This window comes from Triticum aestivum, chromosome 1D, assembly GCF_018294505.1.
Source record: "Triticum aestivum cultivar Chinese Spring chromosome 1D, IWGSC CS RefSeq v2.1, whole genome shotgun sequence".
Taxonomy (NCBI): Eukaryota; Viridiplantae; Streptophyta; class Magnoliopsida; order Poales; family Poaceae; genus Triticum; species Triticum aestivum.
The window spans coordinates 246,012,416-246,034,011 of record NC_057796.1 but is presented as its reverse complement, the minus strand read 5'-3'; positions in this window follow the sequence as shown (position 1 = coordinate 246,034,011).

Here is a 21,596-nt window from a genome sequence, read left to right as displayed (position 1 = left end):
AAGCCCAATCAGCTTCGGGGACTACTGTCGGAGTAAATGGCCACGGGTAGCCTAGCCGACTACCCCTGGCTCTTCAGGAAATTTATCAGGCCTTTGGGCCTTCAAAGCGCTCCAAGCACTTGGGTCGCCTTCCCTGGCCGGCTACCACTAAAGCCGACTCCCGGAAGGCGGCCCAGCCTCACCAACTCCAAGAAGCCGGCCAAGAAGGACGCCGACTCCTAGAAGCCGGCCAAGACCACAACCACTCCTACATAACGGCGACCTGATGGGGTATGGCCACAGTGCAGCCCACGACCCCCGAAGCCCGAGGCGGGCATGGCTACAGGAGCCCGTACGGGAGGGACGTCTCCCGTGCGGCTCGGCACTGTAGCCACGCTAGCCTCGACGTCATCCACGACCCACTCCTGTATGGCCCAAGGACTGCGGGCCCCTTCAGCCAGAGAGAGGCGTGAAGGCGGCTCGGCTTTTTCCTAGTCGACCAAGAGTATAGCCGGCCTCCAGAAGCCGGCTACTCCCTTCCTCGAAGCAGGAGCCCCATTAAGGAGACAAGACGAGGTGAGGCTACAGTGATAGCCCCCGAGGCGGCCCACTGTAGCCATGCTTACCTCGACAAAGCCCTCATCATCAGAGGCGCGGCTACAGTAAGCAGCCGCCGACAAAACCCCAGGCGGTGGGACCGGCCTGTCGACCAAGTAGCCGGCAGCCGGCGGGACCCACCAGCCGGCGGGACCCAGCGGCTGGCGGAGAAGCCGGCGAGCATAGACGCTGACGGCTGGGACCAGTTCCCAGTCGGATTACCATTGTACCCCCGGGGGGTAGGCCTATATAAACCCCCCGGAGCACCCATGCAAAGGGTTCGCACCTCAGCATAGTTCGCTTCTAAGCATAGCACACACACACACCATAGATAGAGAGAAGAGCGAGAGCTAGCCTTGCTCTTCTTCTCCCTTGAACCCAACAGCTCTAGGAGCGATTGTAGCTACCCTTTATCGATCTAGTGATCATGCGGAGACCCCGTAGATCAGGACTAGGGGTGTTATCTCCTCGGAGAGCCCCGAACCTGGGTAAGATTCGCCGGCGTGCATGTCTTCGCCTCATCCCGTTTCCAGGCACCAGCACGTCTTATTGGCTCCCACAATGATAAGCCATCCCTTGGCATATGTCGCACCAACCACCCGACAAGTGTCGGGTAGTGTGTGTGCGTGTGTGTGTCTGAGAGAGAAGCCAGTCGATAGATTAGTATCAAGATCGAGGTGTCACCCTACTCCTTCGGTGTTGGGAAGTGTGTGTGTGTGGTTGTGTGGGTGTGGGTGTGTGTGTCGGGGGGGGGGGGGGGTGGGCAGTGACACTTACATATCCCTACTCATATAAAAACAGAGTTGGTGATGATGGTGTTCCTGCCATCCTGCAATATAGGCCATCCGATTTATACCCGACGGATAGGAAGGAAACTGTGGCAATTTTGCAAAAAGATACCCACACCCCTCTCCGCATTTGCAAATAAGGCATTCCCTCATTCATCCTTCTCTCCCACAAGATAAACTACTCATACAAATGCATCTTGATGTTCGGTGCAACGCATGGGCATCTTGCTAGTAGGGAGAAGGAGTTTGTGTGACACATATCTAGCTATATTAAGGGATAGGTAGATAGCATTTGTGCGAGGCATACTTAAAGCATCACGAAGATAAACAAAATTATGCGCATGCAAGTGCCGGAAAAAATGAAGCGAGAAACAATGTGTTGGAGAGAGAGAGAGAGAGCGCAATCTCAAAACAAAAGGTGCTCTGTTGGAATCCCATTGTATGTATTCATATGGTTCTGGAACTCGAGTTAACCTTAGGCATATGTGTGAGAGACATTATTATACTTTGAGACAGTAGTGGCTGTGGGTGGGCGGAATTAAAGGGGTGGGCGTGTTCAACAGAGAGAGCATGTGTATTTCTGTGTGAGAGACTTGTAGGACGGGGTAGAAAGATGAATTCTAACCTTGACGGACGGAGAGAAATACACGAAGTGCGCGTGTGTGATTCCGATGACCACAGGGAAATGAGATATGTATGCGTGTGAGAGAGATTGCACAATTCATTCACGTAACACTATCTAGCGATCGTGGACGTGCATCGCTTGAACATAAATCAATATCTACTTCGTATCGTGGCCAAAGGTACAATATCGATTCAACGCTATAAAGATTGGACACTCACATATCACATTTTTTCTATTTAAATAAACCTTTTCAGTTGTGCATGCCAAAGTTATAGTGATGTTTCTTCAAACAACCAATGTAGCTATCATGTACATGCACCATTTTTACTCTTGCATTCAAAATCATTAGTCTTGGATGATTTAAGGTTCTATTATGAAGTAATTTATGTAATATTCATATATGAATTCAACGGGTACGCAATTTATGAAATGGAGGCTATGTAATCATATGAGGTAACACTTTTAAGTAGCGGACTTCTTTTTGTGCGCCTCTACACTAACACGTCAATGCATTATGTTTAAAGTAAATAACCAATTGCACTAAATTATCTATTTACACGAGAAATACAAAGGCTGAGCATTTGATCCCTTTTTTTGTGAACGCGCCACTACACCCGTACGATTGGCTGCACCCGTGTGAACGTCCAAGTTATCGGCGCATCATCCCGCGTTATTGTCTTTTTTTCTGGGGTGGACACACCAGTTATTAACTGCTGACGCGTGCCCCGTGTACACAGTTCTCGCATGACCTTCCCGCTAGCACGGTCCAAAATTAGTTGAAACTGGATACGAACGATTGCGCGGGCGGCAAAATCTCCTGCCTCCTTCTAAAATTTCTGCCACCTTAGTCTTTAGCATGCGAAATTCCCCTTTTGTCCTTGGTGCACGGAGACCAACAGTTACAATACCGCCCTCATCTACATAATAGGTCGGGGCTGCTTTGGTAACTTCCGGTTCCCCCAACTACACGGCACCCCCATTTCCTCTCCCCCTCCCGCAAAAACGACTAACTCCAGCACCAGAGCATCTCACATCACGCCGTCTGTACTTCATCGGCCTTTCTCCCCTCCCCTCTCGAAACCCTAGACTGCTCATCCACCGGCATACCAGAGCCCATTCACTGCCAGCGGCGTCCACCTCGCCGGATCTGCTTCTGCGGCCGCATCTACCCCTACCACCTCCCCTAGAAACAAGTAGACTGCTCATCCACCACTTTACCACAGCCCATTCAGTGTCGGCCTTGTCCACGGCGCCGGATCTGCTTCGCTGGTACTCTCGTCAACCGCAGCGCATCTGCAGCGGCTCATTCGTACTCCCCACCGGAGACGCTTCGTCCACACCCCTCCCGGAGCCGCCCCACCGACGCCCCCATCGACGGGCTCTGATCCTCTTCGCCGACACCTTCCTCAACCCTACCGGAGCCGCTTCACCGACAACATCGTCAACCCCACCGGAGTAGCTTCGCCTATACCATTTTCAACCCTACTGGGGCCGCTTTGCCAACTCACAAGTCCACGGCCTCAGATCCGCTTCCTCGCACCCTCATCCAACCTACTAGAGCAGCTTCTGACGCCCCGTCCACGGCCGCAGATCAGCATCGTCGACACCATCCTTAACCCAACCACCGGAGCAGCTTCACCTACGCCCTTGTCCACGGCCACAGATCCGCTTCGCCCACACCGTAGTCCAACCTACCGGAGCCGCTCCACAAACACCCTACTCGACGGTTCTAGATCTCCTTACCGGACCCCTACAGCCAGCACAGCGTCATCACCCTTGACGTTTCTAACCTAATTCCCACCGTCTGGCAAGATGCCAAGCACCCGCCACGGCCTAGGTACTTGTCACCTTTAAACCCGTCCAGCATCACCTGCCCGATGTACTTCAAATATACTAACAGTTCGCTTTTACCTGTTATGCAGCTGGCAAAAACTACAAGGACGATGTTTCTTCTGGATCTAACAGCTTGGCCAACCAAGATCTTGGACCGAGGCATTGCTATGATCTTGTAAGCGTGTCTCTCTCTCTTGTATTGTTCTATGCCTGCCAGCGTGCTTTGCTAGGATTTTCGACCAGTAATCCCTTTGTGCAGACAATGATTTCTACTACTGGCTGCTAAATTAGATATGTAGATGTCATACATGATACTACCTCGTACCTCCGTTCCTAAATATAAGTCTTTCTAGAGATTCCAATATAGGCTACATACGGAGCAAAATGAGTGAATCTACACTCGAAAATGCATCTATATACATCTGCATGTGGTCCATACTGGAATCTCTAAATAGACATATATTTAGGAACAGAGGTAGTACATTACACAAAATCGTAGGTGGCATGTAGGAATTCCAGTACACTACATTAGGCTCCCTTAGAGTGCATGTAGGAATTCCAGCACACTACATATATCAGTTCTATTGGCCAAGTTTCTTAGGGACAGTTATTACGAGTTATCCTAAGAAAATAAGCACATATGAATATAAGCTCCATGTAATAAGCCAACCAGTTCTTTTCATTGCGTTTTCAGCTTATCTTTGGTATGATAAGTGAAAAGTCTACATTGCATTATATTTTTTTATTGTGCTGCTCATATGAAAATTAATTTGACTTGCAAACATCACAAATTGAACCCAGTGCATTAATTAATATGATAGGAAAACAGACCATCACTATTTGCTCAAAATGGAAATACAAAGATACCATCTACTTGGCACAATCTACTTTGGTCAATGTTTTCCATAGAGATCCCATTGCCTAATTTAAACAAAAAACGCATGACCCACATTTAAATGAAGAATATTTATTTATTGAAATTCGATGGTCCAAGTGACTGGTTATTATCATATAGCACCACCACCTGGAAGCATCATATAGCAGCAGCAACAGCTCATAGCAACTCATCATACAGCAGCAGCAGCAGTGTGCAATTCATCATATACCAGCAGCAGCTCATAGTAATTCATCATATAGCAGCAGCAGGAGCAACTCATAGCAATTCATCATATAGCAGCAGCAGGAGCAGCTCATAGCAATTCATCATATAGCAGCAGCAGGAGCAGCTCATAGCAATTCATCATATAGCATCAGCGGGAGCAGCTCATAGCAATTCATCATACAGCAGCAGCAGGAGCAGCTTATAGCAACTCATCATATAGCAGCAGCAGCAACTCATAGCAATTCATCATATAGCAGCAGCAGCTCATAGCCATTCATCATATAGCAGCAGCTCATAGCAATTCATCATATAGCAGCAGCAGGAGCAGCTCGTAGCAATGCATCATATAGCAGCAGCAGAAGCAGCTCATAGCAATTCATCGTATAGTGGATCAGAATGAAAATTTGGCAAAAAATCAGAGGAGATCCTCACCTTGTTGGATGAGCTCATCCTTCAAGAGCACCTCAAGGCCATGACCTGGGAGGTGGGGAGGGGGAATAAGGTGCCTTCTGCCGCAGTGTGGCATCAGCCATAGTTGTGCAGCGCCTGCCGGAGCAGTGCGTTGGACGAACCACAGTGGAGCAGCTGTTGGAGACCATGAGAATGAGGGGCGGCACCAGAGGGAGGAGCAACCAGGGAGATTTGCCCCTACCCTCCGGCCATGTAGCCTAGCTGGACAGAGCATCGTCGAGGACCAGGCCAGATGGGACCAGTGGCGATGGCTTGCTGGAGGAACCCTAGTGTTGCAGGCAGGGGATCGAGGTAGAGGGAAAGGGGAGAGGAGATGCAAGCGGGCAGGGCAATGAATGCATGCGTGTTTGTTTTTACTTGAGGGTGAGGTGTGACGCGGGTGTCACCAGTTGCATTTTGAGTGTAATATAGGCAGACAACAGAGTCATTTCACTATTCCCCTTCCCTTCAATTTTTAGTGAGGTTCTACCCGAAACACCCCCCTCCGAAGCGAAATTAGTTAAGCCCAAGCCCATAACTCAAAAATGACTTCTTTACATCTTTTATGGCTTATTTTGACAATAAGCCCTGAAAAGGCGGAATAGAACTGACCCTTAACCTGCAATTCAATTGTGCGTGCAATGATGAATCACTCCTGCCTGCTATAGTGTACATTTAGGCATCATCATACATGACATAACCTAATACATGTGCATTCCATTGTAGAATCAGGAATATGCAATGTTTATGTTAGTTCATACGTTGCACATGATGTTTAAATGCCCCTTAAATCTGGTCAGTCAAGTGATAGTCTTTAAGCCTCCTTCTTTGCTTCTTTTCTTGATATGTAAGATTTGCTCACACATCTGTTCAATTGCTTGTTTGCATCAGCCAGCCATACTAGGACTGTTTGCTTTGATTACTTGCTGTTCTTGACCTAACACTCTAACAGAGCTTGTCAACGATTTAAACACTAAGGGCTGCTGTATTGGGGCCTTTTCTAACTCATAGGTGGCATAAAGGTTTGGCTGTACACTAAAGTAGGCTCTCCAAGAGTACCTGGAGATCCAGTTTGAAGGTATGCCTACTTTTTACATAGTGCACACATAGTAAATGCTCATTTCATTGTGTGCAAGTGCAAGAGATGCGGCATGTTTCATTATGTGGTGTTGTTTTGTTATAATCTCATCCTTTTGTGTTCACAGAGTGGAAAGTATGCATATTTATCTTCCAAGGAGACGAGTAACTAGTTTGTGTCACCTTGCAGAGGGGGTGCAATGAAGATAAGATTGAGGATTTCCAAGTACAAGATGTTAGGAAGGAGCCTTGCAAGAGAAGTAGGAGCTGCGCTGAGCCTCTTCAACCTGTTAAGGTAAGTCACTGTATCCAACTCAACAGTTCAATTCCTTGTTTGTTTTAGGCATAGTTAATTTGCGCTTTTCAATTGCTTTATTTGTCCTCAGTTAATGAGATGCCCAAAGAATGATGCCTGATGTTGGGTACTTGTATAACTATTAGTTGACATAATTAAAGGCCTTACCGTTTAATTACTCTGCCGAAGTGTGCCTGAAGCTTTGAAGTCTATTAACCAACTATTATTGAATGAGGCTCACAATCTAGTTCATACCAGGCTAATGATTGCATAGTTTTGCTTGTTGTAGTATGTTTGTATGAAATCCTCTGCTGTTCATTATGCTCCCTAAGACTTTAATTGAGCTACAGAATGGCCAACTTCTTGCTTACTTCTACACAACGTGCTGTCTAAATTTGTAATTTGTCCGTGTTTTGGATTGGGCCCCAACATCATGCTCCTCTGGTGAGCTAAGAGAGATTTCTGTATGCAGGCTGCACAGACTACCTTTTTTATAATTTTTAAAATATCACCTGCTTATGCTTCATGACGTGTAACATTATTGTTAGTCCTGTTTTGCCATGTACAAAATAGTCTGTCTTGCTCGCTTCACTGTTGTAACTATATTTTTGCCCTAGTCATGTGTACTTACATAAACATTTCAGGATGAAGTGACATCAACACAAAGATCTGCGAGCAATGCGGCATGGCCATTACCGAATGATTATGGATTGGAATTGGAATGTGCTGATGTTCTCGAGCACCAACTAGAGGTGGCAAGACAACGTGTACATGATTCTGAACGTACAATCAGCAAGTTGAGAATGAACATGCAGGTATTAGATGCAGGAGTCAAAAAAATGAAACAGGACACTGAGGTAACAACGAAGGAATTGGAGATTTTGTAGACTGAAATTTCTGCTATCTAAATCCGGCCAACCCTATTTTCTGAAGAGATTATAGTTCAAATGGTAAGTTATGTTGATGCGCGTCCATGATGTATGAGCTGTATTTGCCCAGTGTATGTAATTTGCTATTTGTGTATGCTTTATTATCATTGGTGCCGAACCATAATGCCCAGTGGGTATAATCGGCTGTAATTTCTTTATTGTATAGTGTAGGATTATTCTACGTTTCTATGCCTTAGTCTCTTTATTGTATAGTGTATGTTTTTTAGAGGTGATAGTATAGAGTAGGATAATTCCTTGAATATGCTATATCGTTCAAACGGGGGCCAACTCGCCCAAACATTGTAGTGACCATGGCCCTCCACAGGCCGTACGTTCCATGGGCCATCTACGGGACGGACGATCCCTGGCCTTCTGTGGCCGTCGAATTCGTGGGCCTTCTATGGGCTGTCGGATCCGTGGGCCTTCTATCGGCTGTCAGATCCATGGGCGTTCCATGGGCCTTCCATGGGCCGTCGGGTCAATGGGCCTTCTGTGGGCCGTCGGGTCAATGGGCCTTCTACGGGTCGTCTCATCTATGGGCCTTGTATGTGCCGTATAAGGGGCCGTAAACGGGCTAGGGTGGAAATCGTACGTTTTATGGGCTGACCATAACAGGCCGTTAAACGGTCGTATTTGATGATGCTATGAAAATGGCCCAACAGATTAAGGGGCCACAAACGGGCCGACTGTATCCACGGGCTGAATTTGGCCCACAAGCAGAAAAGGCCTGTAACCGGCCGTAAGTAAACGAATGCTGGAAATGAGCCCAAGAATAAATGGGCCCTGAGAAGGCCGAAAGATAACATGGGCTGGAAACGGCCCAACGGTATAATGGGCCGTTAATGGGTATAAAGTGATACACTGTTCATCACGGGCCAGTTTTACAACGGGCCGTTAACGGGCCGAGGGTTACTAAGGGCCTCAGATGGGCCAAAAGACGTCATGGGCCATACATGGGCCGGAAGTTAAAACGGGCTAGAATTATATTGGACGGCCCAGATGCCGCTACTGGGCCTAATTCAGATAGGCCGTAAACGGGCCCTGGTTAGCGGGCTGTAAATGGGCTATATGCGAACAGGCCGTTAACAGGCTTGCCGTGGGCCGGCACGCCACCTTTTGACCAAGTCAAACGGGCCGGCCTTTTCACAGGAATGGGCCTCTGTTGGGCCGTGCCACGTGTCGACGTATCATAGGCGCTTTGGGTCCAATGAGTGGATGACATCTGTCCCAACGGTGAGCCGACACGTGTTTCCTCCAGCCAATGATGATTTTACACGTGGAAAATCCCCATTGGTCGGGGCTGTTAACGGGTTATCGGATCCAAAACCGGACCCGATAGCTTAACGGTGTTCCGTTACGGTGGATGCCATGTGTCGGTCACCCTTGACGAAAGCACTTCTGTGACGCGCGATTTATCGTCATGGAAGTGGACACTTCCGTGATGATAATTTTGGTAATGTCATGGAACACTTCTACGACAACACATGTATGACTATCTTGATTCTGTCATAAATTTGTCATGGATGTACATGCATGACAAAAAACGCGACCTACTGTGACAAACACGTATCATCACGGAAGTGTATTTTTTGTAGTGTTGCCCGTGGAATTACATCAGAGAATCACCATGCGAGTCCGGAGGTCCTTAACAGAGAAACCAAATAAGTTAAACTCTATGGAAACAGGATTGCCACGGCAAAGTTGACGAACAGAGAGGAGATTTTTGATCAAAGAGGGAGCAACAAGAACATTGCGAAGCTGAATAGGGGAAGTGCCAGAAATTAAGGAGCCAGTACCAACATGAGTGATTGGGAGATGTTCACCGGTACCAACGATGATGTGTGAAGGAGAGGTAGGGGGTGAACGGAGTGGAGGTTACCAGGGTTGTTTGCCATATGCGAGGCCGCGCCGGGGTCCAAGTACCAGTCAAAGGTACTGCCCGATGATGAGGGACCAGCTGTGGCATTGTGGAGGGCCGCCTGGAGAGAAGCCATGTCCAGGGGTTGCGGGTGTTGCTACTGAGGCGCTCCAGGAGGTGGGCCGCAGCCGTACTACGGCGCGTGGCCGGGCGGCGGGCAAGAGCCATAAGCTCCAGGTGCAGCAGGGAACGGCGCAGCGTACATGGTTTGTTGAGGCGGCGTCCCGGGACGGGGGCCGGGAACACCAGACCCCGGTGCGCGCCACGGCATGGGCCAGGCCTGGACGAGGCCGGTCCAGGAGTTGGTGCCTGGCGCTGGAGCGGGCAGGCCAGGTGCACGAGGAGGCGCGATCTAGGACGGGGTGACGCCCGCGGCCACCGCGCGCACGCCAGACTCCGGTGGCGTCAGGCGAAGCGGCAGGGGGTGCAGCAGGTGGCGAGGAAGAAGACGGAGCAGTGCCACGCCCGGCGAAGAGCGCGTGGGCAACTTGGAGGCGTGCGGTCTGTGATAACCCACAAGTATAGGGGATCGCAATAGTTTTCGAGGGTAGATTATTCAACCCAAATTTATCGATTCGACACAAGGGGAGCCAAAGAATATTCTCAAGTATTAGTAGTTGAGTTGTCAATTCAACCACACCTGGATAACATAGTATCTGCAGCAAAGTATTTAGTAGCAAAGTAGTATGATAGTAACGGTAACAGTAGCAAAAGTAATATTTTTGGGTTTTGTAGTGATTGTAACAGTAGCAACGGAAAAGTAAATAAGCGAAGAACAATATGTGAAAAGCTCGTAGCATTCGATCGGTGATGGAAAATTATGCCGGATGCGGTTCATCATGTAACAGTCATAACATAGGGTGACACAAAAATAGCTCCAATTCATCAATGTAATGTAGGCATGTATTCCGAATATAGTCATACGTGCTTATGGCAAAGAACTTGCATGACATCTTTTGTCCTACCCTCCCATGGCAGCGGGGTAATAATGGAAACTAAGGGATATTAAGGCCTCCTTTTAATAGAGTACCAGACCAAAGCATTAACACATAGTGAATACATGAACTCCTCAAACTACAGTCATCACCGGGAGTGGTCCCGATTATCGTCACTTCGGGGTTGCCGGATCATAACACATAGTAGGTGACTATAGACTTGCAAGATAGGATCAAGAACTCACATATATTCATGAAAACATAATAGGTTCAGATCTGAAATCATCGCACTCGGGCCCTAGTGACAAGCATTAAGCATAGCAAATTCATAGCAACATCAATCTCAAAACATAGTGGATACTAGGGATCAAACCCTAACAAAACTAACTCGATTACATGATAAATCTCATCCAACCCATCACCGTCCAGCAAGCCTATGATGGAATTACTCACGCACGGCGGTGAGCATCATGAAATTGGTGATGGAGGATGGTTGATGATGACGACGGCGACGGATTCCCCTCTCCGGAGCCTCGAACGGACTCCAGATCAGCCCTCCCGAGAGAGATTAGGGCTTGGCGGCGGCTCTGTATCGTAAAACGTGATGAATCTTTCTCCCTGATTTTTTTCTCCCCAAACACGAATATATAGAGTTGGAGTTGAGGTCGGTGGAGCTCCAGGGGGCCCATGAGGCAGGGGTCGCGCCCTAGGGGGGCAGGCGCGCCTCCCACCCTCGTGGACAGGGTGTGGCCCCCCTGGCCTTGATTCTTTCGCCAATATTTTTTATTATTTCCAAAAATAATCTCCGTGAAGTTTCAGGTCATTCCGAGAAATTTTGTTTCTGCACAAAGATAACACCATGGCAATTTTGTTGAAAACAGCGTCAGTCTGGGTTAGTTCCATTCAAATCATGCAAGTTAGAGTCCAAAACAAGGGCAAAAGTGTTTGGAAAAGTAGATACGACGGAGACGTATCAACTCCCCCAAGCTTAAACCTTTGCTTGTCCTCAAGCAATTCAGTTGACAAACTGAAAGTGATAAAGAAAAACTTTTACAAACTCTGTTTGCTCTTGTTGTTGTAAATATGTAAAGCCAGCATTCAAGTTTTCAGCAAAGATTATGACTAACCATATTCACAATAACATTTAGGTCTCATGTTTACTCATGTCAATGGCATAATCAACTAGCGAGCAATAATAATAAATCTCGGATGACAACACTTTCTCAAAACAATCATAATATGATATAACAAGATGGTATCTCGCTAGCCCTTTCTGAGACCGCAAAACATAAATGCAGAGCACCTTTAAATATCAAGGACTGACTAAACATTGTAATTCATGGTAAAAGAGATCCAGTCATAGTCATACCCAATATAAATTAATAGTAATGGATGCAAATGACAGCGGTGCTCTCCAGCTGATGCTTTTTAATAAGAGGGTGATGACTCAACATAAAAGTAAATAGATAGGCCCATCGCAGAGGGAATCAGGGATTTGTAGAGGTGCCAGAGCTCGATTTTGAAATAGAGATAAATAATATTTTGAGCGGCATACTTTCATTGTCAACATAACAATCGAGAGATGGCGATATCTTCCATGCTACACACATTATAGGCGGTTCCCAAACAGAATGGTAAAGTTTACACTCCCCCTCCACCAACAAGCATCAATCCATGGCTTGCTCGAAACAACGAGTGCCTCCAACTAACAACAGTCCCGGGGGACTTTTGTTTGCAATTATTTTGATTTGGTTTGCATAAAGCATGGGACTGGGCAAACCGGTGACCAGCCATTTTCTCGTGAGTGAGGAGCGGAGTCCACTCCTCTTGAGAATAACCCACCTAGCATGGAAGATACAGACATCCCTAGTTGATACATGAGCTATTCGAGCATGCAAAACATAATTTCATTTGAAGGTTTGGAGTTTGGCACATACAAATTTACTTGGGGCGGCAGGTAGATACCGCATATAGGAAGGTATAGTGGACTCATATGGAATAACTTTGGGGTTTAAGGGATTGGATGCACAAGCAGTATTCCCGCTTAGTACAAGTGAAGGCTAGCAAAAGACTGGGAAGCGACCAACTAGAGAGCGACAACAGTCATGAACATGCATTAAAATTAATAAACATCGAGTGCAAGCATGAGTAGGATACAATCCACCATGAACATAAATATCATGAAGGCTATGTTGATTTTGTTTCAACTACATGCGTGAACATGTGCAAGTCAAGTCACTCGAATCATTCAAAGGAGGATACCACCCTATCATACCACATCACAACCATTTTAATAGCATGTTGGCACGCAAGGTAAACCATTATAAACTCCTAGCTAATTAAGCATGTCATAAGCAACTATAATCTCTAATTGTCATTGCAAACATGTTTATTCATAATAGGCTGAATCAGGAACGATGAACTAATCATATTTACAAAAACAAGAGAGGTCGAGTTCATACCAGCTTCTCTCATCTCAATCAGTCCATCATATATCATCATAGTTTCCTTTCACTTGCACGACCGAACGATGTGAATAGTAATAATAGTGCACATGCATTGAACTAAGCTGGAATCTGCAAGCATTCAATAAACAGGAGAAGACAAGGCAATACGAGCTCTTGGTTAAATAAACAATAATGCATATAAGAGCCACTTTAACATTTTCATTATGGTCTTCTCCTCTCGACCCCCAAAGAAAAGAAAAAGAAATAAAACTATTTACACGGGAAAGCTCCCAACAAGCAAAAGAAGAACATGAAATATTTTTGGTTTTTCTTTTTAATTATTACTACTACAGCAAGAAAATAAGCTAGCTAAAAGCTAGTACTAATTTTTTTTAGTTTTTCTTAAAGTTTATTAAACACACAAGAAGAAAGCATAAAAAAGGAAAATAAACTAGCATGGATAATACAATGAAAGAGTATGAGCACCGACAACTAGCAATGAGTGTGTGAACATAAATGAAATGTCGGTGAGAAATACGTACTCCCCCAAGCTTAGGCTTTTGGCCTAAGTTGGTCTACTGCCACGGCTGGCCTGGCGGATATCCAAAGTTGTAGTTGGGGTCGTACTGAGAAGCAGCGACTATTGCGTAGTGGGCTGCAGCTTGGAGGCGAGCTACCCTCGTCCTCCTCTTATACTCGTCCGCCTCCTCTCTGGTTATAAAATATCTCCCTTTTGCCTCCTCACAAAGGAATCAGTGAGATAGGGGTACCGACGGCACTTATCTGCCTCGAAGCTCACAAGATCAGCGTTACGCACATATGCGTTAAATTCTTCCTTGATTCCTGCTCGATCAATGAAGTCCTCCAAAGGCCATTCACAAGACCGCACTTGAGCTTCCCTCGGTGGTTCACCGTCCGCATCGCGTATTGCGGGCCTGGGCCCTTGCTTCCTTGAAGGACCACCTTGGTACATTTTCCTAAACATATTTCTTCCTCTGAAAAATTTCTGAAAATTTTAGTAACTTCAAATAAAAGTGAACCAAACTCAACAAAATTGATAGAAACTACTCCCACATGTGCCTAGAGACTATATCATGCATTAGAACTACTTGGGACCAAATAAATTTGACATGCAAGCTCAAGAACATGGTCACCTAGGCAGCAAAACTTTGCAATGAATAAAGCACTAGAACAAAAACTAATTGGACCATTGGAGGAGTTACATACCAAGGAACAATCCCCCAAAGCAGTTTTGTGAGAGGTGCTTTGAACAAGGAGATCGAAAATCGCAGCAAAATGAGCTAGAACTCGTGCTTGAGCTGGTTGGTGATTTTTTTGGGAGGAAGAAGGAGTGTGTGGTGGCTGGAATAAGTGGAGGGGAACCACCATGGGCCCACGAGGCAGGGGCGCACCCTGTAGGGGTGGGCGCGCCCTGGACCCTCGTGGCCAGGTGCCAGCTCCCCCTGCTGTGTTCTCAGTGCCAGATATTCTCAAATATTCTAGAAGAAAAAAATCATATTTCATTTTCGGGACATTTGGAGAACTTTTATTTTCGGGGTATATTTTTTATTGCACGAATAAATAGGAAAATAGACAGAAAATACTATTTTTACTTTATTTAATCTAAATAACAGAAAGTAAACGGAGGGTACAGAAGGTTGTGCTTTCTAACTTCATCCATCTCATGCTCATCAAAAGGAATCCACTAACAAGGTTGATCAAGTCTTGTTAACAAACTCATTCCGAATAACATGGAACCGGAGAAATTTCGAATAACACTATGTTACCTCAACGGGGATATGCACATCCCCAATAATAAGAATATCATATATCTTTTTGATAGTAGGAAGATGGAATTCAAAACCTCCAATGATAATCGATGGAATTTTTCCAATAGAATTGATACTGTGGACTTGAGGTTCTTTCCTCGGAAAGTGTACCATATGCTCATTACCATTAACATGAAAAGTGACATTGCCTTTGTTGCAATCAATAACAGCCCCTACAGTATTCAAAAAGGGTCTTCCAAGAATAATAGACATACTATCGTCCTCGGGAATATCAATAATAACAAAGTCCGTTAAAATTGTAACGTTTGCAACCACAACAGGCACATCTTCACAAATACCGACCGGTATAGCAGTTGATTTATCGACCATTTGCAAAGATATTTCAGTAGGTGTCAACTTATTCAAATCAAGTCTATGATATAAAGAGAGAGGCATAACACTAACACCGGCTCCAAGATCACATAAAGCAGTTTTAACATAGTTTCGTTTAATGGAGCATGGTATAGTGGGTACTCCTGGATCTCCTAACTTCTTTGGTTTTCCACCCTTAAAAGTATAATTAGCAAGCATGGTGGAAATTTCAGCTTCCGGTATCTTTCTTTTATTTGTAACAATATCTTTCATATACTTAGCATAAGGATTCATTTTGAGCATACCAGTCAAACGCATACGTAAAAAGATAGGTCTAATCATTTCAGCAAAGCGCTCAAAATCCTCATCATCCTTTTTCTTGGATGGTTTGGGAGGAAAAGGCATGGGTTTCTGAACCCATGGTTCTCTTTCTTTAGCGTGCTTCCTAGCAAAAAAGTCTCTCTTATCATAACGTTGATTCTTTGATTGTGGGTTACCAAGATCAACAGCAGGTTCAATTTCTACATCATTACCGTTACTAGGTTGAGCATCAACATGAGCATCATCATTAACATTATCACTAGGTTCATGTTCATTATCAGATTGTGTTTCAGCATCAGAAATAGAAATATCATTGGGATTCTCAGGTGTGTCTACAACAGGTTCACTAGAAGCATGCAAAGTCCTATCATTTTTCTTTTTCTTATTTTTAGAAGGACTAGGTGCATCTACATTAGTTCTCTGAGAATCCTGCTCAATTCTCTTAGGGTGACCTTCAGGATACAAAGGTTCCTGAGTCACTTTACCCCCTCTAGTTGCAACTCTAACAGCAAAGTCATTATTCTTACTATTTAATTCATTGAGAAAATCATTCTGAGTTGTAAGTACTTGTTCTACTTGAGTGGTAACCATAGAAGCATGTTTACTAATGACTTTAAGTTCACCCTTAACTCTAGACATATAATCACTCAAGTGTTCAATCATATAAGCATTGTGTTTTAATTATCTACCAAAATAAGCATTGAAGTCTTCTTGCTTAGCCATAAAATTATCAAACTCATCTAAACATTGGCTAGCAAACTTAGTAGGCAGGATTTCAGCTTTATCATATCTATAGAGAGAATTTACCTTTACTACCCATGTCGGGTTATCAAGACCATGTGTTTCTTCAATATGTGATGAATTAAAACCATGTATTTCTTCAACAGGTGGTAAATTAAGACCATGTATTTCTTCAATAGGAGGTAAATTCTTAACATCTTCAGCTTTTATACCTTTTCTTTCATAGATTTCTTTGCCTCTTGTATATCTTCAGGACTGAGAAATAGAACGCCCCTTTTCTTTGGAGTTGGCTTAGGAGTTGGCTCAGGAATTGTCCAATTATTTTCATTTGTCAACATATTATTCAATAGAATTTCAGCCTGCTCAACAGTTCTTTCCTGAAAACACAACCAGCACAACTATCCAGGTGGTCTCTGGAAGCATCGGTTAGTCCATTATAAAAGATATCAAGTATTTCATTTTTCTTGAGAGGATGATCAGGGAAAGCATTAAGTAATTGGAGAAGCCTCCCCCAAGCTTGTGGGAGACTCTCCTCTTCAATTTGCACAAAATATAATATATCCCTTAAAGTAGCTTGTTTCTTATGAGCAGGGAAATATTTAGCAGAGAAGTAATAAATCATATCCTGGGGACTACGCACACAACTAGGATCAAGAGAATTAAACCATATCTTAGCATCACCCTTTAATGAGAACGGAAATATCTTAAGGATATAATAGTAGCGAGTTTTCTCATCCTTAGTGAACAAGGTGGCTATATCATTTAATTTAGTAAGATGTGCCACAACAGTTCCAGATTCATAGCCATAGAAAGGATCAGATTCAACCAAAGTAATTATATCAGGATCAACAGAGAATTCATAATCCTTACCAGTAACAAAGATAGGTGAAGTAGCATAAGCAGGATCATATTTCATTCTAGCATTCGGAGTTTTTTGTTTAAGCTTAGCTAATAATTTCTTAAGATCACTTCTATCATTGCAAGCAAGAAAGTCTCTAGCAGTTTCTTCATCCATAACATAGCCCTCGGGCACAACAGGCAATTCATATTTAGGGGGAGAATCTTCATCATCACTTTCATCAATATTATCAGTTTCAATAATTTCATTCTCTCTAGCCCTAGCAAGTTGTTCATCAAGAAATTCACCAAGTGGCACAGTAGTATCAAGCATAGAAGTAGTTTCATTATAAGTATCATGCATAGCAGAAGTGGCATCATCAATAACATGTGACATATCAGAATTAATAGCAGAAGCAGGTTTAGGTGTCGCAAGCTTACTCAAAACAGAAGGTGAATCAAGTGCAGAGCTAGATGGCAGTTCCTTACCTCCCCTCGTAGTTGAGGGATAAATTTTTGTTTTCTCGTCTTTCCAGTTCTTCATAGTGACCAGCAGATATAAATCCCAAGTGACTCAAAGAATAGAGCTATGCTCCCCGGCAACGGCGCTAGAAAATAGTCTTGATAACCCACAAGTATAGGGGATCGCAACCGTTTTCGAGGGTAGAGTATTCAACCCAAATTTATTGATTCGACACAAGGGGATCCAAAGAATATTCTCAAGTATTAGCAGTTGAGTTGTCAATTCAACCACACCTGGATAACTTAGTATCTGCAGCAAAGTATTTAGTAGCAAAGTAGTATGATAGTAATGGTAACAGTAGTAAAAGTAATATTTTTGGGTTTTGTAGCGATTGTAACAGTAGCAACAGAAAAGTAAATAAGCGAAGAACAATATGTGAAAAGCTCGTAGGCATTGGATCGGTGATGGAAAATTATGCCGGATGCGGTTCATCATGTAACAGTCATAACATAGGGTGACACAGAACTAGCTCCAATTCATCAATGTAATGTAGGCATGTATTCCAAATATAGTCATACGTGATTATGGAAAAGAACTTGCATGACATCTTTTGTCCTACCCTCCCGTGGCAGCGGGGTCCTAATGGAAACTAAGGGATATTCAGGCCTCCTTTTAATAGAGTACCGGACCAAAGCATTAACACATAGTGAATACATGAACTCCTCAAACTACGGTCATCACCGGAAGTGGTCCCGATTATTGTCACTTCGGTGTTGCCGGATCATAACAGATAATAGGTGACTATAGACTTGCCAGATAGGATCAAGAACTCACATATATTCATGAAAACATAATAGGTTCAGATCTGAAATCATGGCACTCGGGCCCTAGTGACAAGCATTAAGCATAGCAAAGTCATAGCAACATCAATCTCAGAACATAGTGGATACTAGGGATCAAACCCTAACAAAACTAACTTGATTACATGATAAATCTCATCCAACCCATCACCGTCAAGCAAGCCTACACTGTAATTACTCACGCACGGCGGTGAGCATCATGAAATTGGTGATGGAGAATGGTTGATGATGATGACGGCGACGGATTCCCCTCTCCGGAGCCCCGAACGGACTCCAGATCAGCCCTCCCGAGAGAGATTAGGGCTTGGCGGTGGCTCCATATCATAAAACGCGATGAATCTTTCTCCCTGATTTTTTCCTCCCCAAACATGAATACATAGAGTTGGAGTTGAGGTCGGTGGAGCTCCAGGGGGCCCACGAGGCAGGGGGGCGCGCCCTAGGGGGGCAGGCGCGCCTCCCACCCTCGTGGAGAGGGTGTGGGTTCCCTAGCCTTGTTTCTTTCGCCAATATTTTTTATTATTTCCAAAAATAATCTCCGTGAAGTTTCAGGTCATTCCGATAACTTTTGTTTCTGCACAAAGATAACACCATGACAACTCTGCTGAAAACAGCGTCAGTCCGGGTTAGTTCCATTCAAATCATGCAAGTTAGAGTCTAAAACAAGGGCAAAAGTGTTTGGAAAAGTAGATACGACGGAGACGTATCAGTCTGCTCGGGACGATGCTCCTCGAGAAGCAGCAAGGAGCGTGTCTGGAGAAGCGAGGGCAGCGGCGACTGTGGTGTGATGTGAGGAATGGCACCATGGAACTGGCGGTTGAGCCCGCGGAGGAGGTGGAAGACCTGGTGCGGCTCGGACACCGACTGGCCAAGATCTCGGAGCTGATCAGCGTACGTCTTCAGTTTAGTACAGTACTGCATGATTGTCAGATTACCTTGCACCACGGCATGGTATTCGGCATCAATGTAGACGGCGCGGGCGAGCTGGTTGTCGCGAAAGATGCCGTCGATCGCTGTCCAGACGGTGAGGGCGGTGTCCTCGTCCGCCATCACGATGTCCAGTAGGTCGGGGGCGACGGTGGTGTTCAGCCAGTGAACGACGGCGTGGTCCGCCATCGCCCAGTCAGGGTCGTCGAAGCGCGGAACGGCCTCGGCGTCCACGTGATCGTGGAGGCCGAACATGCCGATTGCCGTGTCGAAGTGGCGGCGCCACCGCGCGTAGTTGCCGGCAAGCAGATCGAGGGTGACGGGGATGTGATGGCGGATGTCGATGGTCCGCAGGACCGCCGGGGGGACGGTGGTCAGAGGCGGTGACGGAGCGGCCGCGACAGCAGGAACGCCAGCGACGGGGCGGGCCAGAGGGAGGGCAGGTGGTGCTGGAGCTGGGGCAACGGCAATAGGAATGCCGGAGCCATCGGCACCAGGGGAGGAAGGAGAGCTGGGGCTGTCACCCATAGCGGCGGAAGCGGGATTGTCGGCCGGAGCAAAGGGATTGGTCCGGTCGCCGGTATGTGATACCGGCCATGATAAGGGGAGACTAGCTATGAGATTCAACGCACTTCATTAGCTCTTCGGCTGGGGCATATATACAGTTTACAGGAACCTCCAGGGAGAGGGATCGTGCGCCACTAATGGTGATCGTGCGCCACTAACACACGCACACGATCACAGGTACTCTACTCGTATACATTTTTTTTGAAAAGGGAGGACTCCCCGACCTCTGCATCGGAACGATGCATACGGCCACTTCGATAAATAAAATTGGTTCAACAATGTCGTAGAGTCGTAAAACAAAATAAAGTCGAGCTCACATAGACCTCAACGAGAACAGAAAAAGGCCATAAAGCCACAACCGGCTGGCATAATAAAGATAGGAAAACTAATTGCCTATCCTATTACATGACCGCCATCCAAACCGGTTGAAGATATCCCGTGCTACCATCTCCCACCGGACAGATCCAGTAACCAAACGCTCCCTGGCCTCCGTCGGAGTGAGTAGGGACCACATACGGATCAGCGCCGTAGCACGGAATACAACCTGCAAAAATGAATAGTAGTTATTCTGTTAAAAGCCAAATCATTTCTGCAGTTCCAAATTGCCCATAACAACGCACAAACTCCTACATGAATGTGTCTAGCTGTAACGGACTCTATCCCATCCAGCCACGTTCCGAATAACGACCCGACCGAACTCGGAGGAGTAATGTTAAAGGCAATTTGCATGGAGCGCCACAAAATTCTCGCCAACGGGCACTCAAAGAAGAGATGCTTGATGGTCTCATCCCGATCACAGAAACTACACCTAGTAGATCCTGTCCAATTGCGCTTAACCAAGTTGTCCTTTTTTAGAATGACCTGTTTATGGACAAACCACATAAACACTTTAATTTTCAAAGGAACTTTGACTTCCCAAACATGTTTGGAGCTAGGAATGACACTCGAGTTAATAACATCGATGTACATCGACTTAACGGTAAATTGTCCAGACCTAGTAAGTTTCCAACACAACTGATCGGGCTGATGATGTAGCTGAACCTCCATTAGTCTATGCACCAGATGAAGCCAAGCCTCCCATCTATTACCAACAAGCACCCTCCTAAACTGGATATTAAGGGGAGTGGCCTGCATAATCATTGCCACTAGCGCATCACGGCGATGTACAATACGATACAGAGTTGGGTACTGTAATGCCAAAGGTGTATCACCAAGCCAAGTGTCCTCCCAGAAGCGAGTATCGTTGCCATCTCTGACAATAAACTTTGTTCTATTAAAGAAGGCTGCCTTAACTCTCATAAGCCCCTTCCAAAATGGCGAATCAGTTGGTCTCACTGTCACATGTGACAAAGTTTTGGGTTGCAGATACTTGTTACGAAGAATCTGTGCCCAAGTCGCATCAGTCTCAACTGATAGCTTATATAGCCACTTACTAAGCAGGCATCTGTTCTTGACCTCAAGATTCTCGATACCTAACCCCCCTGATCCTTAGGACGACAAATAGCATCCCACTTGGCGAGTCTATACTTTCTCTTAAGATCATCACTCTGCCAAAAAAATCTTGATCGATAGAAGTCCAGCCTTTTCCTAACCCCAAATGGAACCTCAAAGAAAGATAGGAGGAACATCGGCATACTTGTGAGCACCGAATTAATAAGAATTAACCGGCCTCCATAAGACATAAGTTTACCCTTCCAGCAACTAAGTTTCTTTTCAAACCGATCTTCGATACGTTTCCACTCTCTGTTCGTGAGCTTACGATGATGA